A 24,175-nucleotide genomic window follows, 5' to 3' on the forward strand; every position below is an offset into this window, starting at 1 on the left:
ACACTTAATACTTCCTAGCTGTGTGACTCTGGGCAAGTCACTTAACTCCAATTGCCTCAGCAAGGAAAAAAAAAAAAAAAGAATAAATGGCTTCCTCTAGGAAAAATATATAGGGCAGCTAGGTGGCCCAGTGGATAGAGTGCTGAGACAGGAAGGCTTATCTTCTCGAGTTCATATCTGGTCTCAGATACTTCCTAGCTATGTGACCTTGAGCAAGTCCCACTAACCTGTCTACCTCAGTTTCCTTATCTGTAAAAATGAACTGGGGATGGAAATAGTAAACCATTCTAGAATCTCTGCCAAGAAAACCCCAAATGGGATCACGAAGAGTGGGATATGACTGAAAAACTGAAAAAATGAGGATAATTATAGTACCTGACACCCAGGGTTGTGCTGAGAATCGAATGAGTAAAGCACAGTGCCTGGCACATAGTAGGTGCTTCATAAATGTTAATTTCCTTCCTTCCTTCTTCCTTTGCTTTTTTTCTTCCTGCTCCCTCCCTTACTTTTTTCTTCCCTCTATTCTTCTCTCCCTTTCTTTCTCTCTTTTTCTTCCCTTCCTCAATTCCTTTCTTTATTCCCCCTCCCTTCTTTCTCTTTTCTCTTTCTCTTCTTCCCTTTCCTTTTTTTTCCTCCCTACTTCCCCTCTCCCTTCTTCTCCTCCATTTCTCCCTCCCTGCCTTTCTTCCTTCCCTGCACACAGCAGCAGCTCAATGACTATCTGTGAATGAATCCTCCAGCCCATCCCTCTCCTTCCAGAGCCTTCCCTGAGGCCTGTCTATATTTAGAAAGTAATGGAAGGCTGATGCTCTCTGAAAGCCTCTTCAAGTGCTGGGTATCTAGGAAAGCAAGGTCCTGATTCACCTCGTTCTGAAATCTCCCCCTGCGTGCCTTAACCTTCTCTGTATTGTTCTCTCTTCAGCAGCATGTGGTGATCAAGGTTTGAATATACTCAAATGACACAGAAGCCTGCCAAGTTCTCAGTGTAAGGAGATCAAAACAGAGAATGCATTAATCGTGAAGGAGGAATGGAGCAGGCCGGCTCATGCGCTTGCAGCAATGGCAACTGCAGGAGGAATAACCTCTTCGGGATTACCAGTGGTCCCACCCGGGCACGTGGCTGGAGGTGAGGATGGAAAAGACAGCTTCGTCCTCCATGCAAATCAGTGCTCGGAATGGAGTCTTCCTGAGCTCAGGTCTGGGGAGCCTTTCACAGGATTCCAAACTTAGACCTGGAAGAGGACTCAGAGGCCATGGAGTCCTGATTTTACAACCAAACAAAACGAGACCCGGAAAGATGATAGGATTATAGATTATGGACACAGAACCAGAAGGGATTTCGGGACCATCTGGTCCAATTCTCAGGGAACTGAGGTCAGAGTGGTTATAAAAAGAACTGATTGTGTCACAGGCCTAGAATTCGAAGGGTCTCTACCATCTTTTTACAAATGAGGGAATTGAGGCAGCTGGACGACACAGTGGATAAAGCGCTAGCCCTGTGGCCAAGAGGATCCATGTTCAAGCTCAAATATTAGCTAGCTGTGTGACCTTGAGCAAGTCACTTAACCCTAACTGCATCCCCAAAAAGAATGAATGCAGATGAGGAAACTGAGGCCCCAGGAGGTGAGGTGACATAGGTAATAAATGTCCCTTAGGATTTGATTTTGGGCTGCACTCTCTGGCCATGCGCCCAATGCCTTCCTCGGTGGTGCTTTTTCTTGCTTTTGATTTTCTTTGGATTCTCAGAGCTTGGCACATTACCTGGCACAGATTAAGTGCTTTACAATGGCTTGGTGACTGACTGAAGTGGTCGCACATACATACATACGACTACATGCAAATACACTTATTTATAGACATTAGAATGTAAGCTTCTTGAGGGCAGGGATCATGTTTGCTTTTGTCTTTGGATCCCTAATGCCAATGCCTGTGCCTTCCCATAGATCCCTGCATAACCCAAGGCCTGGAGAAGGCTCACTGAAGAAGCTCATTCTCCCAGTGTTCTTTCCTGGGAGACAATTCGACTTTTTGAGATGTAGTTACATATTTGCCTCTACAATGTGAGTCACAGAGTCAAAGTGAAAAGCATTCAAGATCCTCCTCATCAGCAAATAGGCCCAGAGAAGGAAGTCACTTGTCTAAGGTCACACAGTAAATGACTGGCAGATCCTACCTCTGCTCCCTTCCCAAGCTCAGGTCTTCCGGCAGTCCCCTAGAGTTCCCTGCACCACACCACAAATAATTCTGCCTTTCTAAAATGTGCTATTTTTGAATAAAATGATGATACTTTTATGCTTTTAAAGTTTTTCTTGCAATACTCTTTTGTCAAGCAAGTAGTGCAGGTGATGTTATCACCATTTTACAGATGGGAATGCTGAGGATCAGAGAGGTTAAGGCGCCTCTGAGGAGCACTTAAATAAAGGTCACAACTGGGACTGGGTCCCTGCTTGATTCTGAATCCAAGACCGGCTTTTCTTTTCATTTCATCAAAGGGCCTCAAACACCACTCCATTGTAGGCTCAATATAAATATAATCGATCATCCCAAAGTAAAAAAGAACCTGAGGACTTCAGAGCTCTAAAGAACCTCAAGGGCTATCTAGTCCTGCCCCCTGCCAGAAGAGCCTCCTGGGAAGTAGCCTTCACTGGAAGATCTCCATGGCCCAAGCAGCCCACTCCCACTTGGGGGCAGCCCACACTGGGTGACTTCTGCCTTTTTGTACCTTCCACTCAGTGGTCTTTGTTGGTTCATTGGAACTGAGCAGAAGGAGGCCGTTCCCTCTTTCACCAGAAACTCTTCCAAATACTTGGAATCACATTTCCTTCAGACCAAACACTCCTGGCTATGCCGCCTACCCAAAGCCTCCAGCCACCATCGCCTTCTCTGGACACACTCATCTCATCAACATCCTTCCTAGAAAGTAGAATCTAGAACTGACACAACATTCTGGACCCAGCACAGCGGGGCTACAACTTCCTTGCTCCGAGAAGCAAGTGGGATGTCACCAGCTGACTAAAGCTTTCAGGCTTAACTGCTCTAAGACTTTGGGCACCACCTCTACAATGGGCAGGAATGAAGGAAAAAAGCATTTGCTGTACCAGGCACTGTGCTACAGCTTTACAAACACCACTTCCTTTGGTGCTCACAGCTAGGGGGGTGGATGCTGAGAGTATCCCCATTTTACAGGTGGGGAAATCAAAAACAGGCAAAGGTGGAAAGACTTGCCCAGAGTCTCAGCTCGTTGAACCAAGGCCACCCTGACTCCAAGTCCAGAAACATCTCTGGACACTGCCTGGCGGCTTCTGGAGTTTGGCCTGGATGTGAAGCAGCCTCAAAAACCAACTAGCGGGGCCACCCTAGGCAAGCCATCTGATTCCTTGGCCAGGTCTGAGTCTCCTCGCTTAGAGTATAGAAGAGGAGAGCAGAGAGAAAACAAAGAACTGACCTCAATAGCCTCCAATTTTAGGACTCGGAGACGCAGATCTCCAAGCAGCCCAAGAATGCATTACCTGTTATGGTCCCTCCAAACCTTGCCCTCTTTCTGCCTTCCAGTTACTCTTTCTAGTTACCTGCTCACAGTGTCCGTGAGCTTATAAGGACCAGCGCTTCTTCTCAAAAGTTGGAGAGGAGTGGTTAGCAGCAGGTTCCTGGGGATGAGGCAGCACCAGAATCATCACTTTCATTATTGTCATCATCATTATCATCGTCATTGTTGTCATCATCGTCATCATCCTTGAATTCTCATTCTCTCCTCCTCCTCCTCCTCATCATCCTTGATCTCTCACTCTCATAATCACCATCCTTGACTTCTCATTCTCTCCTCCTCATCATCATCATCCTCGTCCTTGACTTTTTACTCTCTCATCATCATCACCATCATCACCCTTGATTTCTCATTCTCTCATCATTATCCTTGACATTTCAAGTTCTCATCCTCATGACCATCCTTGACCTCTCACTCTCATCATCATCATCCTAGACTTCTCTCACTCTTTCATCATCATCCTTTGATCTCTCATTCTCTCAACATCCTCTTCCTCCTCATCATTATCCTTGACTTCCCATTCTCTCATCATCCTCTTTCTCATCCTCATCATTCTCGCCTTCTTGCCCATTATAGCCAATCTATTTCTGAGTCCTGGAGACAAGAGGACCCGAGTTCAAATCCAGCTTAAGACACTTATAAGTCACTTAATCCCAACTGCCTCCAAAAGAAATAAAATAAAAAAATTACTTGTACTATTGTCCAGCCTGCTTCTCTCCATCTTTTCCTTGGGGACAGTGTGAAACATTGCATTGAGCACTTTGCCTAAAGCCAGGTGAACTCTCTATGGTATTCCCCTGATCTACCAATTTGGCAATTCTGCCTAAGAAGGAAGTCAGTCAAGTTTGAGATGAGCTCTTTGTGACCACAGCTTCCTTGTTGCCATGTTTACTAACCACCTTTCAAAAAAATATTCTAAAATTTTTCCTGCCATCAAAATCTAGTTCACCAGTTTATTGCCTGCGGATTCTATTCCCTACCCCCTGAAAATCTGGCTAACATTTGACCTTCTATGTTTCTTGGCCAGATCTCCTTTTCTCTCAATCTTTCAAATATCACAGAGAGACAACTCTGCCCATGTAATTCATCTGAGTGACGTGACTTCAAGTTCATCGGGGCAGCCACGTGATCCGCCCTGCCAGCTTTCAGTTTCTACAGTGTGGTTCTGAAGCTTACTTATCCACTTTAGTACCCCTGGTGAGACAAGGAGCCAGAACTGGAGGATGGACAGGTGGTCTGTCTATTGTGGTCATAGAAAAAGGAAGAAATCCCCTATAGATACTGATAAAACTAGATGTGGCCTTTGTAGGCCACTGCTCTGACCTAACAGGCTAGCCACAGTCTTTTATGTCCATGAAATACAGTCATATGAAAAAAGTGCTCTTAATCACTATTGATCAGAGAAATGCAAATTAAGAGAACTCCAAGGTATCCACTTCACACCTCTTAGAGTGGTTAAGATGGCAGGAAAAGACAATGATAAATGTTGGAGGGGATGTGGGAAAACTGGAACACTGATACATTGTTGGTGGAGTTGTAAACTGATCCAACCATTCTGGAGAGCAATCTGGAATGATGCCCAAAGGACTATCAAACTGTGCATACCCTCTGATCTAGTACTTTGGGTCTGTAGCCTAAAGAGATCATGAAAGTGGGAAAAGGACCCTCATGTGCAAAAATGTTTGTAGCAGTTCTTTTTGTAGTGGCAAGGAATTGGAAAGTAAGTGGATGCCCATCAGTTGGGGAATGGCTGAATATGTTATGGTATATAATGTAATGGAATATTACGGTTCTATATATAGTATATACAGTTAATACAATTTTGCAGCACTACATGTATGTATATATGGTATATAAATGTAATGGAACATCGCTGTTCTATAAGAAATGATGAGCAGACTGATTTCAGAAAAGTCTAGAGAGACTTACATGAACTGATGCTAAATGAAGTGAGCAGAACCAAGAGAACATTGTACACAGCAACAAGACGATTATACAATGACCAATTCTGATGGACGTGGCTCTTTTTAAATAAAGATGATTCAGGTCAGTTCCAATAGTGTTGTGATGGAGAGAGCCATCTGCACTCAGAAAGAGAACTATGAAGATCAATTATGGATCAAAGCATAGTAATTTCACCTTTTGTCGTTGCTGTTTGTTTTTTCTTTCTCGTGGTTTTCCCCTTTTGGTCTGATTTTTCTCATACAACATGACAAATATGGAAATATGTCTAAAAGGATTGTACATCTTTGACCTATATCAGAGTGCTTGGTGTCTTAAGGATAGGGAAGGTAAGGGAGGGAGGGAGAAAAATTTGGAACACAAAGTCTTACAAAAAAATGAATGTTAAAACCCATCTTTACATGTTATTTGGAAAATAAAATACTATTGAGGAAAAAAAAAAAGAAAAACAAGCTATTAAAAAAATAGAAAGGCTGTGAGTGGCCTACATATAGTCCTGCAAAACTGTATTAACTGTATTAGAGAAAGGAGGGCCTTTCAGATTTCTAGTTCAAATTGTTGATCTGAGGCAGTGTGCCACAATGAGCAGTGATGTGGAGTCCAGTAAATCTGAGTCAAACCCCACTTCAAACTTTCAGCACTAGTCACTGAGTCTTTGAACTTCAGCTTTCTAATCTGCAAACATGGGGATAATCAGATCTCTACCCTCATGGGTTGCTAGGAAACTCTACAAATTGACTTGTAAATATTCAGTCAGCAGCAGCAGCAAGCAGCAGCAGCAGCAAGCAGCAGCAGCAGCAGCAGCAGCAGCAGCAGCAGCAGCAGCACTAGTAGCTTTATGGATCACCAAGAGAATGTGGCTTGATAAATTAGCAGACTGGTCTTTGATGTCAGCACAGGAAAGAGCTTGAAACTCCCATGCTTGATGATCATTAGTGGACTAATTATCTAATTTCTTTTCCTGGTCCACTTATCAAGCACAAATAGCCCAGGGCTCAGAGAGTCCAGGTCCCAGGGCACGGTGCCAAGGTATGGAGGTGAAAGCACCTTTTCTGTACAAGTTCATAGCATAAATTGGAATTGAGATTGTCTGCCCCTTGTCCCAGGCAATTTTGTATTTTGGATGTGATCTGGCTTCAATTCAAATCATTTCCCCACACTTATTGATGAGATCTTGGGTCACTTGGTAGGGTTGGCAGAGAGAGCCTGAAATACTGATAAGGTTGCTCCTCGAAGAAGCAGGGAAGGGCTCTGAGGGGGATCAGCTCAGCCTTACAGTCCCACCCCGGTGGAGGTCTTGGGAAACCCCACCTTACTGCATCCAATCAGAAAGCCAAGCTATGTCAGAGTCCCGAGAATAATCTCTCCAAAGGCCTTCTTTGCTGAATACTTCTGGGTTAGCCCATTATAGCGTTCTGCCTTGGGGTATCTTTCTCCTTCTTATAACTAACTCTTTGAGGGTGCTGAACTCCATGGATTTAGCCTGCCAGTTAAGAGCATATTCCCACTTCATGGTATATTTCCTTTCTCTGGGATAATCGTGAGTTCCACTAGGAAACTTGTCTTTTCCATTATTAATTGCTAACTCTAGGCTTTCCCACATTTATTTCATATTTACCATTCCTGGTATCTATTGAACCTCTTCATTTTGTCTGTAACCTTATAGATAAACTTATCTTCTGGTAAAGAGAAAGACCAATGTGAATTTGTCACACAACTGAACCCCAACATTTGGTGCCAAGTGTTCTCAATCTCATCATTTGGCACTGGTTACCAACCTTACCACTTATGAAGTGCCCAGCCTGTGCCAGGCACTAGGTAAGACTGGGCATCCAAATTAAGAATGAATTAATTCCTGCCCTTAAGGAGCTTATATTTATCAGGAATAAGCCAATATGCAAATATAAAACAGATGCAAATGATCAGAGTGGCTGAGGGAAGGGGATGGGGGACAGGGAATAAGTATTTTCCAAGTGCTACTAAGTAGCACACTTTGCTAAATGCTTTACAATTATTCTTTCATTTGCTCCTTACCCAGCCCTGGGAGGTATTTCAATCTTCATTCTTTTGAAACTGAGGAAACTGAGGCAAATGGGATTAAATGAGGTGCCAGCTAGTGACTCTTCCAGTTAGTGAGTATCTGAGGCTGGATTTTGAACTCAGGTCTTCCTGATTTCAGGCCTTGCATTAGCTGTTATTGCTTCTTTGAAGAAAGGATTTAAACTTAAGAGACTAAATAATTTAATTCTAAAAAAACCATAAATCCAAGAACAAATCATAAAAACTAGAGACAGTTTCATCCAGGAAAATGATAATTATTAGACAAGAAAATGAAGTGTGTGAAAAGTTATAATTTTGGGAGAGAGACAAAGACAGAAAGATGGGAGAGAAAGAGAGACAGAGATTGAGAGATGGGGGGAAGAGGGAAGGAAGGGGACAGATAGAAAAAGACAAACAAAACAGAGATAGAAAAAGAGACAGAAACAGAAAGACAAAAGAGAGACAGACAGAAAGAGAAAGAGAGAGACAGAGAAAGGGAAAAGAGAAAGCTGGAGATAGAAAGAAAGAGACAAAACAGAGACAGAGGCAGAGAGAGACAGAAAGAAACAGGGAGAAATGGAGAGAGAGACAGAAGAAGGGAGGAAGAGGGATGAGAGAGAACACCTACGGAGAAGGGGGACTAGAAAGTCGCTATTACTTATTGTTAGGCAATTTGGCAATTCACTAAGTTGTTGGAAAAGACACAACGGGATGACAATTAAAAGAGGGGGAGCTTTTGAGGACTTACGAAGGAGGAGGGCACAAGACCTGGGGTGGGATCCTTTTGAAGAATGAATCCAGTGGAAGCCCCGGCCAGTTCCAGAAAGTCTCCCTGCCCACCACAGACATGGCACCATGAGTCTATGCAGAAAGGGTCTGTCTGAGACCACTCTCATCGAAGGACTGGAATTCGAAACCAGGACTTGCTGAGCGCCCCCACAAGAAGTTCACAAAGACCTAATGGGAAAGCAGCTACCAAAACCCCAAGGCTGCGAGACCCAAGGAGGCCGCCTGCCTGTCATGACTTAGTCACTCTCTCCCCAAACCCAGTACCGGGAGACCTGCAGGTCACAGAGCTCCACCGCCATCTTACAGAAGCTTAGACCCAGAGATTAAGGACTCGTCCAACCTTCACCATCGATAGACAACCTGCAAGTGCATATCACGGGCTGGGCATTCTGCTAAGTGCCGGGGAAACCGAGAGCCAGGAAACAGCCCCTGCTCCCAAGGAGCTTTTCAGGCATAATGCTGGAATTTGAACCCAGTTCCTTTAACTTAGCTCCGGCACTCTGGGACTGGCATCTCATGGGATGGCTGAGTGGTGGATGCCCCAGGGTGCTTGTGATCTCAGAGCAGATCTCGTCTTCCCAGGAACCTACTCTTCCTCACCAGAGACCCCCACCATCATGACATGAGGTCAGGTCCAAAGCAGGCAGGTTGGAATTCAATTCACTTAAACAAGAGTCAATATCGTTATGTGCAAGAGGGTGTTAGACTTTACAACAGTAACAGAACAGTCACTTCCTCTGAGCAGCTGACGTTCTGCTGGGTGAAAGAGCACCAGGCAGAAGACAAACGGTCCAGGCCTGAGCGTCTCCGTCTACTCGCAGCTGGATCTATACTGGCATCTCAGTCTCCATAAAACGTGTGTGCAGAAACACATATGCCTGGGATGTATCTAACCTCCCAGGAGCGGGGTATTCACAAGCTAGGTGGGTCCACAAAAGAGGAGAATGCTCTCATTTGAAGCAGGAAGTGGCATCTGAGCCGGGACCTGAAGAGAGCCGGACGTGAAGCAGTCAGGCTACTGATGAATTCGGGGGTCCAGGCAAAGACAGGGAGGTGGGAGATTACGGCCTTCCCTGTTTCAGGTCTGTGTGCTTTATGCCACCCGGGGGTCCTTAGAACAAAAGATCTGCTCCTGAGCCCGACCTTTTACCCCGGCTTCTTTAATCTGCTAAGAGGAACCACAAAATGGAGACGAGTTTCCTGGCATTTAGGGTTTTTCACTTCACAGGCTAATGTGTCACTGACTCAGTCCCCTTCCCTTTCTAGAACTTTCACAATGGCACCCCAATCCCTTCCCACACTTAAAGTCTGCGATTTTGAGCTAGAAGTCAGCCCTACTTGGTATCTGCATTTTTTTTTCTTGCTGATTCAATTGGGGTTCAGTGACTTGCCCAGGCTCATACAGCTAGTTAGTGTTAAGTGTCTGAGACCAGATTTGAACTCAGGTCTTCCTGACTTCAGGGCTGGAGCTCTAACCACTGCACTGACCTCCCTGGCTTCCTTTAAATTTCAGTTAAAATCCTGCCTTCTATAGGAACCCTTTTCTTATCTCTTAATTTTAGCCCCTCCCCTCTATTAATTATTTCCTATTTATACTGTATAAAGCTTGTTTGTACATAACGGCTTATATGTTATTTGTATGTATGGAGCATGTATGTTTGTATGTTGTCTCCGCCATGAAACTGTGAACTTGTTGAGGGAAGGGACTTTTCCCTTGCTTTGCATCTCCAGCACTTGGCAAAGTATCTGGTGCATGGTAGGTAGATAATTAATACTTATTGACTGTGTGATCTTAGCCAAGTCACTTCACCTCCAGAGTTACCTGTGGGTCCTAAATTTACCACTCTGAGGTCTAGGCTAAGTGAGACATCGATCTACCTGAAATGACATCATGCCCAGAAGTCGCTTCTACTACTCAAGGATTAAATGGGTCTTGAAAAGCCTTTCGTCCCAGAGCTCTCCCAGAACTTGGCTAGGTATGTCTCCAATGCACGTAATGTGTGCAGCTTTCTGTGACACAGGGCTAACAACTAGCTCAGAAAGCCTGCTTGAGGGAGCCTCAAATATGTCTGACAAGTGCCTTGAAAATGCTCATAATAATAAAAATAACAGCTAAATAATAATTACACTCCTAAAAATGGTAGTTAATGACAGCATTTATATATTAATATATATAAATGTGTTACATATTATAAATATGTAATATTTATACATTAATATATAGTATATATTAATGACAGCATTTATATAGTTTTCAGGTTTGCAAAGCTCTTCATGTATGTCATCTCACTGGATGACATAACCCATAACTCTCTGAGATAGGGGCTCATATTCTCATTCTACAGATGAAGAAACTGAGGTTGAGCGAGATTAAGTGATTTATTCAGTCACATATCTAACAGATATCGGAGGAGGGATTTGAACCCAGGTCTTTGCTGACTCTGAGCCCAGTGTTTTTACTAACTTGTAACTTGACACTTTCCCTTCCTACTGAACTGGGAGCTCCGTGAGGGCAGGGATCACATTTCATTTAACTTTGTACTTCTCTCAGCACCTACTATAGAAGACAGTAGGTGTTTAATAAAAGACTCGTACCCTTTGTCTTTCCCCAGGATGGCTGCTCACACTTTCCCCATATGAAATCTGCTTGTATTAATTTCATACATAGCCCCAATAAAATATGAGCTCTTTGAGAGAAGGAGTTACCTTGTTCTTGTCACTGTATATCGAGTAGCTGGCCCAAAGTGGGCGTCTAATAAAACACTTAGTGATGGATTGCTCCTCCTGATCCGGCCAGAGGCTAGTGGAACAGTGTGATTCTCCTTCAGCAATGACTTTGTTTAATCCCTGTCCCCCTCGTTTCCCTCGGGTACAATGTAAGCTTGCTGAAGGCAGGGACCATTCTAGTTTTGGTTCTGCATCCCCTATGCCTTTGGCACGGAGGGGATGCTGAATAAATGCTTATTGAATGAATGAAGGACAGGACATTTGAAGGTTGCTGGGGCTTCTGTCCAGGTTGCCTGGAGAGCCGGGAGGAGAAGCCCTTGGCTGCCACTGGCAGTGGGATCTCGGGTAACTACCCAAGCTACCTGCCTGCTTCCCCAGACAACCGAACCTATCCCGGGCAGTTGCTATGTCACCGAAGCAACAAACAGGGCGGGATGGGAAGGAGTGCCTGCTCCCTCCGTCCAGTCTCAGGATGGAAGGTGCCAGAAAACCCGGTGCCAGAGTTTCCTTTGGAAATCCCTGGGTCTGGGAAGAGCTCTTTAAATCCATACTGTTTCAAGCCCAAGAGTCTGCCTTCAAAAAGTCTTTTCTGCTCCCAGTCATTTGCCAGCCAGCATGATATCTAGCAACTGTAGCCATTATGTAGCAAGAAATTGTGAGTTAGAAGACCACAGGATCCTAGACTTGCAACTGGAAAGAACCTTGGAGTCTATGGGGGCCAACAGTTTCAGTTTACATATGGGTAAACTAAGGCCCAAAGAAGTTACAAGTCACCTAAATAGTAGACACTTCAGTCCTCTAACTCAAGATCTGCTCTTTCTTTTGTATCCTCATTTTCTCCCTGCCTTGTACCTAGTAGGTATACAATATTACTGGTTGACTGAAAAAGGGAGATAAGGTTCCAGGTGCTAATTCTGTAAAAGACATATACTGGGCCTAGCTAAATGGTGCAGTGGACAGAGCACATGCTTTGGAGTTGTGAGGATCTGAGTTCAAATCCAGCCTCAGACACTTACCAGCTATGTGACCTTGGACAAGTCACTTAACTTCAACTACACCTCAAAAAAATTTGATAAGATTAAGATTGAGAAAGGAAAATTTTTACTGCTTTAAAAATATTCAACATCCAACACTTGAGCTCCAGATAACCCATAGAAGCTATCCTTACATATAACAGTATCTGGGGATACTGTTGTTAGAAAGATGAAGAAGCTGAGACTGAGGGACTAAGTTTCAAAGGCAGGACTAAGATGCACCATAAAACGGAGTAGAAAGCTTCCATCCTTGGGAGGGGAAACTTTTCTATGCTGCCTTTTTCTCCGGCATTATCTAAATTCTTCTGAACATGGTTGCTAAGTTTGCTCTTCAATCAGAGCCATGAATAATTTCCCCAGTCAAGGAAATGAGTCATGGTGAAGGAGTAGAAAGAGCACCATGTTGGGGGTCTGAGGATCTGGGTTCAAATCCAGCTTCAGCCAACCTGTTTGACTTTGGGCAAGGCATTACCTTTTTCTGGGTGCTGGTCTCCTCATTTGTAAATTGAGGAAATTATTAGAGGGGCTGTCTATGATCCCGTGGCTCCAGGCAGAGTCTAACACTATTCTCAGTGGAAACCCCAGCTCCCGACTAGGGCCCAAGGAAGGGAGTGTTTTCAAAGGAGAGAGATCTACAGCTAGAAGATGCCCCAAAAAGCTTACTTTCCCTGGTCTAGCTTCACAAATACTAAAGTGTGCACCATGGACCAGAAACCTGTGCAAATGTTCTCCCCTAAGTGAAGATTTATTTGTTTGCTCGCTCGTTTGTTTATTCATTTGTTCATTCATTCACCGTGGATAAAGCAAAAGGAACAAGAGCCCCTGAGTGCAAGAAGTTTGATTTCTAAGTAGAACTCTTCTCGTAGCCCGCCACCAAATCTGCAATGCTGCAGGACTGGGGAGTGAAAGGCAATTACATCTGCTGCTTTATTTAAATGAGGAGACTAGAGCAAACTCTTGCAATAGGCTTCCTTTGGAAACGGTGTTATCCTGGGATGTGGTGAAGTTCTGGAGAGGGGCTAGAACTCCAACAGCTGGGAGGCCCTTGAGGTCTGAACTGGCTGCTCGGGCTCCCCAGATATATTCATTTTCATAAATGCTAATAGGCCATTTCCGTACCGGCTATTACTTATGTCACCTCCCCTTGGACAAATTTCAATAGAAAGGCAGAGAGCAGAGAGGGAGGGCGATGCAGAAGGCCAGTTGTGCACCAGAGTTTACCTAGAGGACTATGGGTTCCTCTCTGTTTGCTCCCCAACACGTTCCTCTGCTTTCAGGGCTGTGCATCCCTGCTTCCTCCCCCACAGGCCAGATCCCCACAACGCAGGGGAGCAAACAGTTGCCAAACCCACAAAATGCTGAATCACAAAGCTGAGGCACAGACAGGGAAATGGGGGTGGGGGTGGGGACCAGGGAAGAAAGAAAAGAGTTCCTGATTCCCAGGGGCTTCCACTCAAGAGCATGGCTAAGGAGGTGGCCACAAAGTAGCTCTCCTTTGGGCTCCTGGAGAAGCTCAAAGGGGAAAAGGGGGGAGCCCCCGGAGGTCCTATCTGGCCTGGCACTGCTTGAGGGGGTGCTCTTGCAGCAGCTGCAGGGGGAGGAAGTGGTGAAGCAGCCAGGCTACCAGCCTTACAGAGGAGATGCAGCAGGGAGGGCAGGGCACTTAGGTGCCCAGGATGGGGGGAGGCTGAGGAAGAGGAGGGTGGCAGGAAGGACTGGGGTGGTGCTAGAGTATGGCAGAGGGAAGTGGAACCTGGAAAAAAAGAAGGGAAGAGGGAGAGAAAGAGGGAGGAGATGAGAAGGATCCAAAAGTGAGGGAGGAAAAGGACATGAAGGAACAGTGTTTGGGTCACTGGGGAAAGGGGCAAAGTGGGAGAAATAGATGTGGGGGCTGCAAAGAAGCCAGAACTGGGGAAACTGGATTTCAGGGAGAAGGACAGGGGAGGTGTGGAGGAGGAAGATGGTAAGAAGGGATGGAGATGAAGGGAGAGGAAAAGGGATGGAGATGGAGAGGGAAAGAAGGACAGGGATGAGGAGAAAGAAGGGATGGAGATGAGGAGGAGAGAAAAAAGGATGTTGATGGGGAAGAGAAGGGGCAAAGATGGGAGGGGAAGGAGGGAAAGAGACAGGGAAGAGAAGGATGGAGGAGGGAAAGGAAAGAGGGATGGGGAGGGGAAGGAGGGATAGAGACAGGGAAGAGAAGGATGGAGGAGGGAAAGGAAAGAGGGATAGAGATGGGGAGAAAGAGAAGGATGGAGATAGGGAGAAAGAGAAGGATGGAGATGGGGAAGAGAAGGATGGAGGAGGGAAAGGAAAGAGGGATAGAGATGGGGAGAAAGAGAAGGATGGAGATGGGGAGAAAGAGAAGGATGGAGATGGGGAGGGGAAGGAGGGAGACGGGGAGGGGAAGGAGGGAGACGGGGAGGGGAAGGAGGGAGACGGGGAGGGCCGGAGATGGGGAGGGGCGGGGGACAGCGGGCCCCGTGGGCCCCGGCCCCTCCTCACACACGGGTTACCCGAGCTCAGAGGGTGGTGACTCGGCCAAGGTCACACGGCTGACCCGGCGCAGGCAGGGACTAGAACCCAGCCCCGGGGGCTTGGGTCCGGGTTCTCCCTCCCGCCCACGGTTCGGCGCCGGGAGCGGGGCAGGGAAGGATGGGGGCCGGCTGGGGAGGGCGGACCCGCGAAGCCGCCTCCGAGGCCGGGCCGGCAGCCCCAGCTGCGGCGGCGGCGGCCAGAGCGAAGCGCGTCCCCCGGCAGCCCTCCCGCGCCCCCGGCCGCTTCACCTGCGCTCACTCACCTTGGGGGCTGCGGCTCCGACTCCGGCTCTCGCTGCTCCCAACTCCGGCTTTTCCTTCCCGCCCTCTCCCGGGGGTGAGTTCAGAGCCTCCGAATCCCGCTCACCCAGGCAGGTTCCGCCCGCAGCATCTCCACCTCGTGGGACTCCCAAGGCCACGCCCTCCACCGTTTTCCATTGGCTTTTATAGTCGCCCGTCCCCCTGCCATTGGTCTCCAATCCGCCAGTCATGCAAATCAGGACGGGCCAATAGCCGCAACGATTGGGTGACACCCTCCCGGTCGGGCTTCGGCGGCCTGGGCTCTGATTGGCCTATTTGGGCCGCGGCCCCTGATGACGGAACCGGTGGGGGCGGGTCCTTGGCCTGGGCCAACTCCGGCCTTCCTGGTCCAACCATCTTGGACCCGCTCGCCCGGTAGCGGGTAGAAGCGGCATTCTTCCCTTTAAGTCTCCACACTGGTCTGAAGACATGCAGCTCAGGTGGGCGCTATTTCTAGATTCGCCAGGAACCCCTCGGGGAGAAACCTCCCTGGCAGACGGCGTTTCCTCCCTCCGAGGAGGTAGCGGCAGCCCGTCACCTCGGTAACCACGCCGGGTGGCGGGCGGAACCATTGAGCCCTGGCAGGGGGGATGGGGTGGGAAGAGACGATGACAGAAGCTTCTGAGGAGTCGGAGAGCTCGGGGTCCTACGTGGAAGAGGTCTGCAGACTCCATTTTATGCTATCTAAGAGCCTCGCTATGGCTGGAGGACGAGGCGGAGACAGCGATCGGGGTGGGAAGATGTGTCTCTCCCCCCCGAACAGTTGGTTTGGCCCGCGGCGCTTAGGCCTTGAAGGGGGCGCAGTGGCGACCCTGACTCCTGACCCGTGCCCTTTGACCTCAGCTGCGTGGTCCAGATCCTTCCCATTCCCCTTCCTTCCCTCCTCTCCTTCCCCTTCATCCCCAGCTCCATTTACTGCCTTTTGGGGGGCGACCCGAAGAAAGGGGGGCTGTTCTCCCTCACGGTTGAGCCTCCTGTGCTGGTGGAATGTGCTCCCCTGGACCTCCCGCTCCTCCCCTCGCCCAGGTCCCCAGTCTAGGCTTCGGTTTTTTCCCCCCTAATTCTCCTTTTCCTTCTAGTCCCTCCTCCCACCTCCTCCTCTTCCCAAAGGCCTCATCTTCTTCTCTTGTCCCCCCTCCTGTTCTACCCACTTCTCCTTCCTCATCCTCCATTTCTACTCTTTTGAGTCCTCCCCTCCCTCCATCCTCCCTTTCTCCACCCCCTTCTCTTTTGAGTCCTCCCCTCCCTCCATCCTCCCTTTCTCCACCCCCTTCTCTTTTGAGTCCTCCCCTCCCTCCATCCTCCCTTTCTCCACCCCCTTCTCTTTTGAGTCCTCCCCTCCCTCCATCCTCTCTTTCTCCACCCCCTTCTCTTTTGAGTCCTCCCCTCCCTCCATCCTCCCTTTCTCCACCCCCTTCTCTTTTGAGTCCTCCCCTCCCTCCATCCTCCCTTTCTCCACCCCCTTCTCTTTTGAGTCCTCCCCTCCCTCCATCTTCCCTTTCTCCACCCCCTTCTCTTTTGAGTCCTCCCCTCCCTCCATCCTCCCTTTCTCCACCCCCTTCTCTTTTGAGTCCTCCCTTCCCTCCATCCTCCCTTTCTCCACCCCCTTCTCTTTTGAGTCCTCCCTTCCCTCCATCCTCCCTTTCTCCACCCCCTTCTCTTTTGAGTCCTCCCCTCCCTCCATCCTCCCTTTCTCCACCCCCTTCTCTTTTGAGTCCTCCCCTCCCTCCATCCTCCCTTTCTCCACCCCCTTCTCTTTTGAGTCCTCCCCTCCTTCCATCCTCCCTTTCTCCACCCCCTTCTCTTTTGAGTCCTCTCTTCCCTCCATCCTCCCTTTCTCCACCCCCTTCTCTTTTGAGTCCTCTCTTCCCTCCATCCTCCCTTTCTCCTCCCCCTTCTCTTTTGAATCCTCCTCTCCTTCCATCCTCCCTTTCCCACCCCCTTTTCTTTTGAGTCTTCCCCTCACTGTCCTCCTTTTCCTCCACCTCCTCTTTTTAGTCCTCTCTTCCTTTCTTTGTCCTCCCTTTCTCCACACCTCTTTTGAGTCCTTTCTTCCCTATCTCCATCCCTTCTCTTTTGAGTCCTCCCCTCCCTCTGTCCTCCCCTTCTCTTTTGAGTCTTCTCTTCTTCTTCTGATCTTTCCTTAGTTTCCTTCCTCAGAACCCTAATCCTCCCCACTTTTCCTCCCATCTTCCCCCTCTGTAGTCCTCTCCCCTTCTTTCCCTCATCCTTCCTCCCTTTTCCCCCTTGGATCTTCCCTCCTCTTCCTTAGCCTTTCCCTTTATTCTTGCCTGGTCCTGAGCCACCCCCTTTACTCCCTCCTTCCCATCTTCTCTGATTCCCTCATGCTGCCCCGTTTTCTTTCCCTTACCTTCTTCATTCTTTTCTCCTTTTCTTCTTCTCTCCACCCAAGTCCCCTTATTTTATAAATCTTACCTCCACTCCTTCCCTTTCAAAATTTCTCCATCATTCAAATTCTCTCCGTCCTCCCCCATTTTTATTTTTATTTTTTTACTTCCAAATCCTTTCCTGTTTCTGACTTCATCAGATTTTCCTGCTCCACTACCCCAGGCTAGGGCAGAAAAACCCTCAGACTTGCTTTAAAATTTTGTACAACAGTCTCACTTTCTTCATAATAATGTGGACCTTTGGGGGAAAAAGGCCTTTAAAGGTTAGACCATATGCTCTTATTTTCAGTGGGTTGTAAAACCCACCTCTGGGATGGAGAACTCCTCTTTTTGTGCACCTGAGCTAAAACCTTTGACAGTGTTTTTGGTCATGTTCTCATGCCAACTTTATTGCTATAGAAAACTATTGAGTCTTCCTCCATGGATTTCCTCATGTTATTTTCTTCTCATTGCCTATTTACATATAACTGAAGGTAGGGCTATGTTTTTATACATCCATTTTCTCATATAACTATCTACTTTATGTATGTTTGCATGTATCTATCTATTTGTCCATGCATCCATGTATCTCTGTATCTATCTATCTATCTATCCCTCTTCTACTTTTTCATCACCAGTTTATTAAGCATGTGGCCCAACTCTTCCATTTTGACAATTTTGGCCACATTTCACCAATTTCAATTTCAATAATTCATTCTCTCATTTAATGATGCAACTGGATTTAACTATATTCAATTCAGTAAAATTTTACGAAGTGCCTACTTTGTGCCAGAGAAGAAAGGAACAAGCATTTATTATTTTATTTCTAATGAGGTAAATATCTATAACTGTAACCCAGATAAACAAAAACTGTTTGGACAGATCCTCAATAATCTTTAATAGTATAAAGATGCTAAGAACAAAAATTTGGGAATCTCTCTCTGGGCATTATGCTAAGCACTTTATGAGTGTTATCTTGAACCACACAACAACCTTGTGGTAGGTGCTGTGTCTCAAGTTTTTTTTTTTGAAAAAACTGAGATAGAGGTCTAACGACTTGTCCCAAGGGAAATTTAAATCCAGTCCTGTCACTTTAGCCATTGGCATCTAACTGCCAACTCTTCCTTGGCTCTGGGAACATAAAGGTGTAAAACAATTAAAATTAGATGTATTAGTCTTTGATAACAATGAAGATGAATGACTTGGTCCTGAAAGGAAAACAGTCAAATGCCAAGTCCGGACTAGCTGCTGTGAAGGGCTTAGAATAAGTCTTTGCCCCACCTTGGGCGCCAAAATGTAATTGATCTGTCATCTCTCAATTATAATCCTTCTCTGGGAGGAGGTTTCTTTTCTTTAAATCCTTTTCTCTGGGAGCAGGTTTCTTGGGAAGCTTCTGGAGTCTCCAGCCACAGTGAAGGTAGAATCTTGAATCCTCTTCTTCCTGAATCCTGGCTCTGAATCTCCTCGAGCTTCCCTGAAGTTCTCTAGGGAAGTGTTGTCCTTCCCCAATCCAGACTCCTTCTCCAGACTCAATGTTGCCTCATTTTATCCTCCCAGAGAATGGGCTTGTCGGTACTCCCAGGGGCTTGTGGGAATTACTTACAACCAATGAACTTGCTCCTTTTAAAGGTGTAAATTCCTTTTCAGAAGTCTAAAGGTATAAACTCCTTTTAAAGGTATGAACTAAAGATGTGAACCCTGAGCTAGAGAATTGTTAAGTACTGACTTAGCACCTAGTAAGAACCTAACAAACAGTCAAATGCCAAATTGATCCTTGAGGTACATAAGATAAAATACATATTGGAGTTCATTAAGATATCCATCGTGCTCATGGTAAACATAAGTAAATAGCTCACCATGAGGATATTTACTGTTTATGTGTCAGCATCTGTTACATAAAGAATGAGGTCCAGTTAAGACAGATCATTTTGAGAACATCTGTAGGTGAAACAGGAAGGAGACTAACAAATAAGAATGAAAGGAAACAGATTTGCCAGCTTAGCTAGAGCTAGCTGTGCTCATCACCAATTACAGTGTAACAGCCATGACATTTCATTCTTTTGCCTCGGTATGTGGTCTGCTATAAAACAGAATAAAAATAAAGTTTAAGAACATAGTAAGAGGAGGAAACTCTGGACTTAACCAAACACATAAAGAAGAAACCAGGATAGGGGTGGGGAGTAACAATTTTCAAGGCATTTAAGCTTTGATTTTCGAGCCATTTCAAAGGAGAGAGGATTCCAAAAGAAAGATAGTAATAGCTACTGACCATATGCTCAGTTTTTCATTTCTGTAAAATACGTGAGGAAAATTATCTCAGATAATACTGAAAGTATCTTCTAGGAAAACATGAGTGAGAAACAGGCGAACTTTCAGAGATCATTTTCTACAAGTCTATTTTCATAATCACCCAACTGAGAGATGTAGAGTTCACTTTGTAGTGATTAAAAGGGTGGGGCGGGAATGACTCTGGAGGGCAAAATGTAGCCAAGACTCTCAGGACTCCTTGATAGATTTAAGCAGAAGGAGAATCCTTGCAATTTAATTAAATTTAACAACCATTTTTGAAGGGCCTCTAATAATAGCATTTTTATAAAAAGCATTGTTTGCAAAGCGCTTTACAAATAACATCTCATTTTATCCTGACAACAACTCTGGGAGGTAGACAGTGTTACGGGTCCCATTTTATAGATGAAGATATTGAATCAGAGGTTGAGGGACTTGACCAAGGTCAGTCAGTCAGCAAGCATATTTACTCAGCACCTTTTGTGTACTAGGTCTGGGGATGAAGAAAAAAGTAAAAGAACAAAAAACAAAACAAAACCATCTCTGCTCTCAAGGAGCTTATAGTCTAAAGCGGGGGACAACATGCAAATCACTATGTAGGTATTAGGAGGAATTGGGAAAAGCTTCTTGTGGAAGGTGGGATTTTTCCTAGGACTGAAGGGAAGATAGAGAAGGCTGAAGAAAATGGGGGAGGGCATTGCAGGAATGGGGAACAGCTGGAACATGTGCAGGGATTTGGGAACTAGAGGGAGCTGGAAGGGATTTAGGCAGAGCTGGGTGGCTGTGAAGGGCTCATCATAAGAAGGGCTTTGAACATCAGAGGCTTCCTATGTGGTCCTGGAGGTGATGGGTTGGCCATGGGAGTTTATCCTATAGATTGGCAGGGATGGGACTTAGGCAGAACTTTGAAGCAGGGACCAACCAGCAGTGTGGGCACTAGGCCCAAGCGTGGTGGGAGGAAAGCCTGCCCTGGGGTTAGGGTTAGGGGAGAAACGGGGCTTCATGTGAGTTGTGGGGAGGGTGCAGCAATCAGGATTTGAGAAGGGATGGGATGTAGGGGCAGGAGGATGGAGGCGGGGATCCCACCTGGCTGGGAACCTGGGTGTCTTTTAACAGTCACAGGGAAAAATTACAAGGAGGCGAGTGTGGGGCTGGGATGGATGATCAGTTCAGTTTTAGACATATTGAGTTTAAATTGTCCTGTTCAGAATGTCCCTGAGACATCCTGTGGATGATGTCCAATAGACAGTTGGTATGCCAGACTGGAGTTCAGGACAAAGGCTGGGGTGGATAAATCTGAGAATCATCAACTTCAAGATGACAATTGGCTCTGTGGGAGCCGAGAAGGTCACTGGGGGACAGGGAATAGAGGAGAAGAGAAGAGGATCCTGGACAGTGACTTGGGGGACATCCATCAGTGGTTGTGACCTGGGTAAAGATCCGGCAAAAGAGGCTGCACAAGTCAGCCAGGCAGGGGGAGACCCAAGAGACCTCAGTGCTGTGAAAACTTAGAAAAGAATACCATTGGTAGACAGGGTCAGAGGCCGCAGGGAGGTTAATAATTGAGAAAAGGCCATTGGCTGAGGTGATGGCAACTTTGGAGATGGCAGTATCAACTAGAGGGTTAAGAGAGGAGGAGGAGCAGAGCTAGTATGTATCTGAGGCTGAATTAGAATGCAGGTCTTTCTGATTCTAGAGCCACTGCTTAATCTACTTACTAGCTACCATGACAGTTTTTCCAGGAATTGGAGATACAAAGACAAAAATGAAATATTCCTTGAAATACTGTTGGGCAATAATGTGTAAATATAAATTCAAAATAAATATAGAGTGAATACACAGTGATTTGGTGTAGTATTCCGCCCTCTACAATTTGGTATATTTAGGTAAAGGTTATGGGAGAAGAGGTCAGAAAAGGCTGAGAGTGGGAGATGGGACGAGAACTGAGATTTTCAGTGAGGTGGGGATTCCAAGTGGCAGAGGAGAGGAGGAAGAACATTCTAGCCATGGGGGATGATGGCCTTTGCAAAAAGTAGAGAGACAGATGGAATGTCATCTGTGAAGAGGAAACAAGCCAGTTTGGCTGGAATAGAAGGTAAATGGAAAGTAGTGTGCCTGAACAGATAGATTGAAACTGGGCTTTGAAGAACTTTAAATGCCAAATGGGAAAATTGGTATTTTACTTTATTTTTCTCAATAGTATTTTATTTTTCCAAATACATGTAAAGATAATGTTCAACATTCATTTTTGTGAGACTTTGGGTTCCAAATTTTTTTCCCTTCTTCCCTTGTCCTTTGCCCAAGACAGCAAGCAATCTGATAAAGGTTAAATACGTGCAATCCCTTCAAACAGATTTCTATATTTGTCATGTTGTGCAAGAAAAGTCAGACCAAAAGGAGAAAATCCATGAGAAAGAAAAAAACAAACAAAAAGTTGAAAATACTATGCTTTGATCCGTATTCAGTCTCCATAGTTCTCTCTCTGAATGCAGATGGCATTTCCTCTCCCAAGTCAACTGAAATTGCCTTGAATCATCACATTGTTTTTGGGTTTTTTTTGCTGAGGCAATTGGGGTTAAGTGACTTGTCCAGGGTCACACAGCTAGGGAGTGTTAAGTGTCTGAGATTTGAACTCGGGTCAGCAGGACCCGAGCTGCTCTATCCACTGCACTACCTAGCTGCCCCAAATCACCACATTGTTGAGAAGAGCCAAGTCCATCACAGTTGATCATCATGTAATCTTGTTACTGTGTACAGTATTCTCTTGGTTCTGCTCACTTCACTCTGCAAGAATTGGCATGTTACTGCAGAGGGACTTGACCCTCTGTTTCTTTTGGGGGATGTGGAGTGACATGGCCATACTTGGACTTCAGAGACATCCCCTCTCTAGCTGAGTGGAGGATGAATTGATAGGGTGGAGAACCAATTTGGAGGCTGATCCAAGTGAGAGGTGGCAAAGGGATGATTTAGGGAGGTCGCTCTGTGAGTGGAAGGAAGGTGATGAATATGAGAGCTAATTTGGAGACAGAATTAATAAAGCTGGTCAGGCTGTGAGAGGGAAGAGCTGAGAATGAATCAGAAACGAATGAGCTCGATGGTACTCTCGACAGAAATGGCAAAGTTCAGGAGAGGGCTGGGCAGAGGGGGAAAGATAACGAGTTCAGTTTTGGAAATAATGAATTTGAGATGCCTTCAGGACTTTTAGTTGGAAATGTCCATCACGTAGTAGAGATGGGAGATAGGCACAGGGGTGGGGATTGGATATGTTGATGTGGAGACATCTGCTTAAAAAGTGCTTTTATCTCATGGGCACTAATGAGGGCCTAGAAGTAAGTACAGAATTGAGCTTTTGTGCACACGGATACATTGAGGTTAGTAGGGGGTGCGAATCCTGCAGAGGTTCCTGACAAGAGTAGCCATATAGGAGGAGGAGACCCAGGAGCAGTGTCATGGAAGGGGATGCAGAGAAAGAAAAAGACGAGATGTAGAGAAAGGGCTGTTCATTGGAGTCAGAAGTACAGAAAAGTTTAGAAGGATGAGGAAGGACTGAGAGAAGATCTTTTAGTTCTTTTCTTTGTCTTTTATTTTGCTGAGGCAGTTGAGGCTAAGTGACTTGCCCAGGGCCACACAGCTAGGAAGCATTAAGTATCTGAGACTAGATTGGAACTCAGGTCCTCCTGACTTCAGGGCTGGTGCGCTATCCACTGGGCCACCTAGCTGCCCTGACCTTTTCATTATTAAAGAAAATCATTGGTGATCTTGACAAGAACAGTTTCAGTTGAATGGTAGGTTTGGGTCTCAATTCCAAAAGGCGGAAATGAACAGGAGGTGAGAGATTGTAGACAGTGGACATAGATGTCTTCTCCTAGGAGTTTGGCTATGACATGAGGAGAATTATAAGACAAGAGTTTGGGAGGAATAGGAATAGTAATAATACTCTTATGATTTTTTATTTTTATTTTTTTATTTTTTGCTGAGGCAATTGGGATTAAGTGACTTGCCCAGGGTCACACAGCTAGGAAGGGTTAAGTGTCTGAGACCAGATTTGAACTCAAGTCCTCCTGACTTCAGGACAGGTACTCTATCCACTGCATCACCTAGCTGCCCCTAATACTCTTATGATTAACACAGGCTTAAAGCAGGTAGACACATTCCCAAAGTCTTTGCTGATGTCCTAGAGGATGGTCTGTGAAAATCCAAATGAAAGAACTATTTCCTAGAGTAGTTCTCTTTCACGTTCTCTTATTTATGAATAACTCTGTGTGGCTTGTTCTGAGTCCCTGCAGATCTCCTCCATGAGATTCACTTCTAGTCCCAATAAGCCCGACTTAGCATTGCCATCTGCGGTCCACTGTGGGGTGGGGATGGCCCACGTGGATCAGCACTGAGTGCCTCCTCCGTGCAAGACACCACCTGCTAAAAACTGGGAACACAAAGACATTTGTCAGTGTGCCTTCTAAGTGCTTGCTTCATTGGAGAGAGAATGTAGCCATGCAGTGGACTCTGAGGAGGAGGGGAGCCCCGTAAGTCAGGGGGATTAAGAAGACTTCCTGTAGAAGGGAGCACATA

The 24,175-nt window shown here is 46.1% G+C and overlaps 2 protein-coding genes across 5 annotated transcripts in view; one reads left to right on the top strand and one right to left on the bottom strand.

Moving 5' to 3' along the window:
- Window positions 1-15,101, bottom strand: part of KCNAB2 (potassium voltage-gated channel subfamily A regulatory beta subunit 2) — a 183,261-nt gene extending 168,160 nt beyond the window's left edge. The window contains exon 1 of one of the 3 annotated variants that reach the window (XM_074306443.1): window positions 14,897-15,101. The gene's annotated coding sequence lies outside the window, so the exon portion shown is untranslated. The remainder of the gene's footprint in view (window positions 1-14,896) is intronic. The other 2 variants (XM_074306440.1, XM_074306442.1) reach the window with 2 other exon arrangements.
- A 133-nt stretch (window positions 15,102-15,234) lies between these two features.
- The window catches only part of NPHP4 (nephrocystin 4), a 166,384-nt gene continuing 157,443 nt past the window's right edge, over window positions 15,235-24,175 (top strand). For both annotated transcript variants that reach the window (XM_074306434.1, XM_074306436.1), the window contains exon 1: window positions 15,235-15,373. The gene's annotated coding sequence lies outside the window, so the exon portion shown is untranslated. The remainder of the gene's footprint in view (window positions 15,374-24,175) is intronic.

Source organism: Sminthopsis crassicaudata, chromosome 3 (assembly GCF_048593235.1).
Source record: "Sminthopsis crassicaudata isolate SCR6 chromosome 3, ASM4859323v1, whole genome shotgun sequence".
Lineage (NCBI taxonomy): Eukaryota > Metazoa > Chordata > Mammalia > Dasyuromorphia > Dasyuridae > Sminthopsis > Sminthopsis crassicaudata.